This window comes from Petaurus breviceps, unplaced genomic scaffold (genome assembly GCF_028583685.1).
Source record: "Petaurus breviceps papuanus isolate PSGF00001 unplaced genomic scaffold, PetGlider_PUasm1.0 63, whole genome shotgun sequence".
Lineage (NCBI taxonomy): Eukaryota > Metazoa > Chordata > Mammalia > Diprotodontia > Petauridae > Petaurus > Petaurus breviceps.
The window spans coordinates 3,614,987-3,618,665 of record NW_027186418.1 but is presented as its reverse complement, the minus strand read 5'-3'; positions in this window follow the sequence as shown (position 1 = coordinate 3,618,665).

Here is a 3,679-nt window from a genome sequence, read left to right as displayed (position 1 = left end):
TATCTATCTATCTATCTATCTATCTATCTATCTATCTATCTATCTATATTTCCTCCAACTACCCTAATATTGAGAAATGTCTTGTGAGTTACAAATATCATCTTTTCATGTAGGATTGTAAACAGTTCAGCTTTAATAAGTTCCTTATGATTCCTCTTTCCTGTTTACTTTTTCATGCTTCTCTTGATTCTTAAATTTGAAAGTCAATTTTTCTATTCAGCTCTGGTCTTTTCATCAAGAATGCTTGAAAGTCCTCTATTTCATTGAATGTCCATTTTCCCCCAGAAGTATTATATTCAGTTTGTCTGGGTATGTGATTCTTGGCTTTAATACTAGCTCCTCTGACCTCTGGAATAGCATATTCCAAGCCCTCTGATCCTTTAATTTAGAAGTTGCTAGATCTTGTGTTATCCTGATTGTATTTCCACAATACTCAAATTGTTTCTTTCTGGCTGCTTGCAATATTTTGTCCTTGATCTGGGAACTCTGGAATTTGGCTACAATACTCCTAAGAGTTTTCCTTTGGGGATCTCTTTCAAGAGGTGATCAGTGGATTCTTTCAATTTCTATTTTACCCTCTGGTTCTAGAATATGAGGGCAGTTTTCCTTGATAATTTCTTGAAAGATGATGTTTAGGCTTTTTTTTATCATGGCTTTCAGGTGGTCCAATAATTTTTAAATTATCTCTTCTGGATCTATTTTCCAAGTCAGAGTTTTTTCCAATGAGATATTTCACATTATCTTCTATTTATTCATTCTTTTGGTTCTGTTTTATAATGTCTTGATTCCTCATAAAGTCTTTAACTTTTGTTTGTTCCATTTTAATTTTGAAGGAATTATTTTTTTCAGTGAGCTTTTGGACCTCCTTTTCCATTTGGCCTGTTTTGTTTTTCAAGGCATTCTTCTCCTTATTGGTTTTTTTGGACTTCTTCTGCGATTTTGGTTAGTCTATTTTTTAAGGTGTTACTTTCTTCAGTATTTCTCGCATCTTCTTTAGCAAGCTGTTGACTTGTTTTTCATGATTTTCTTGCAACATTCTCATTTCTCTTCCCAATTTTTCCTCTACTTTTCTTATTTGATTTTCAAAATCCTTTTTGAACTCTTCCATGGCCTGTGACCAATTCATATTTTTCTTGGAGGCTTTTGATGTTGAGTTTTGACTTTATTATGCTCTTCTGGTTGTATGTTTTAGTCTTCTTTGTCACCAAAGTAAGATTTTATAGTCTGAGTTTTTCAAAGCTGTTTGCTCATCTTCCCAGCCAAATAATTGACTTTCTAGATCTTTATCAGGGTAGGACTCTCTTTCTAGTGGGGTGTGGGTGTGCGTGTACTGCCTCAGGTTTTAGGGGTTGTGTATTAACCACTCTATTCCCCACCATCTGTCAACCCAGAGCTCTAGAAGCAGCTGTAGCTGCTGTCACCACTGCTGCCAACTCTGCTACCCTGGGGCTGGAACTGGTCCCCAGCTGAACCAAGTTTCTCTTTCACCCAGGTCCCACAGTGTTTGCTCACTGACCTTCTATGCTGTCTTTGGCATTTGTGGGTTAAGAAGCCTGGAAACCACCAGAGTTGCAGTGATTCAGTCCTGTGAGACCTGCCCTGGTCCTGTCTTTGCCTGCACAGCCCATGCTGAACTAAACTCTGTTCACAGCCCAGTATGGCAGACCCTTCCTTCCGACCTTCCAAGCTGTCTTGGACTGGAAATGTGCTTCACTCTGTCATTTTGTGAGTTCTGTAGCTCTAGAATTTGTTCAGAGTCAATTTTTTTTTGCTTTTTGGACAGGGGAAGGGAAGTTGGGGTTAAGTGACTTGCCCAAGGTCACACAGCTAGTAAATGTTAAGTGTCTGAGGCTGGATTTGAACTCAGGTCCTCCCAACTCCAGGATCGGTGCTCTATTCACTGTGCCACCAACTGCCCCCAGAGTAATTTTTACAAGTATTTGGAGGAGTTTAGGGGAGATCTCAAGCAAGTCCCTGTTCTTACTCCACCATCTTGGCTCCATCCCAGTATTTTTTTCATAAGGAAACTGAGACCCTGAGAGGAGAAAAGATTTGCTCAATCATACACTAGAACACATTAATAACAATGACGATAATCAAAACAGCAATAGCTTACAATTATAGTGCTTTAAGGCGTGCAAAATAATTATATATATATATTAATCATTCCATCTCAGGTCTCTTGACTTCAGCTGCCCTTCCCTCCAGGTATTTTCCATGTCCTTCTTCTACCTTACTCACTTCTCTCTGATTTTCACCTCTGAGAAATGTAATCAACTCAATGCTACGTTATTCTCTGGAAAGAATGCATCAATGGACCATTTTATTTTTTTACCCTCCAAATTTGTGGCTTCCTCGCACAAACTCTTTTTCCCTGACCACCATTCCCCTACATGTGCTATTTCCCCCAATAGAATGTAACTTCTCGGGAGGATAGGGACTATTTTGCTTTTGTATTTACATTACAAGTGCTTGGCATCTCATAGGTGCTTAATAAATACTTTCACTAGCTTACTCAATTATATTACTCTTTCCATTATACCACATTGCCTCTTAATACAGAACCTTAGCTAATAGTAACCCCAAAGAAAGACTGAGTGGGGCAAATGTATAAGTGGAACAGACTTTTTTTTTTGTTTTTGTTTTTTGCTTTTTGGAGAGGGGAAGGCAGGGCAGTTGGGGTTAAGTGTGCCACTGTGCCATCTAGCTGCCCCAAGGAAAAGACTTTTTGTAAAAAACAACAGCAATAACAACAACACCCCTCCCACCCCCATTCACAGGACAATTAGCATATGTTTAAATAGCTGAAATACATAGTACACAATGTTTCAAGCAATGGAAGAGTTATTGGGTGAAAGTAAGAGGAGAAAAATAGAAGTGTTTTTGTCATGTGTATAGTAAAGACCACCTGCACAGAAAGAAGAAATAGATCAAGAGTTTGTGAAATAGATCATAAGACTGGAACAAAGTCATGAGAAAACGGTGGGTTACTGAACATTTCAAATATCCAGACATTTACTGGAATTTTATCTCTGCTAAAAGCAGAACAGCTAATAACTTCTTGATTTGCCTTGGCACTAATTTCATCTTTCAAAAGGTAAGAAGGGAAAATCCTAATGTAGATCAAATTCTTGTTAAGAAGGAGGAACTTGTAACAGGAGTGGAAATGATGGGAACTCTCTGGGGAAGTAACCATATCGTGATGGAAAAGAAGAAATCTGAGAATAGTCTGACATGTACCCCAGATTTTGGGAAAGAAGAATTCAAAGATCTCAGAGAAAAGATATTCCAAATGAATTGGCCCAGGAGGGATTAAAGATACTTAAGAGTTGAAATTCTGAAGATATGAAGAAAAATAATTCCAAGGAAAAAGAAAAATGGAGTTTGAAGTCAAATTTGACCAAAGCTCCCTGTGGATACCCAAGAAACTTACCATTGAAAAATAGTGAATCAAAAATTGTAAATTGAAGGTAAATTTAAAAAAAGGTATACAAGGTAGAAGAGCCAGGTGTAATGGAAATGCAGATTTAAAGATCTTCCCTGCCCCTAGGCTAACGTGCACCTGGAGCCTGGGGTGGGAGGCTGGTTTTTCAGTAGATACTTTTTGATTGGCCAGTGAGTCAATAAGGTAATGTTACATTCTCTGAGCCAGGAGAAGGCTATATAAGCCCTGATGTGT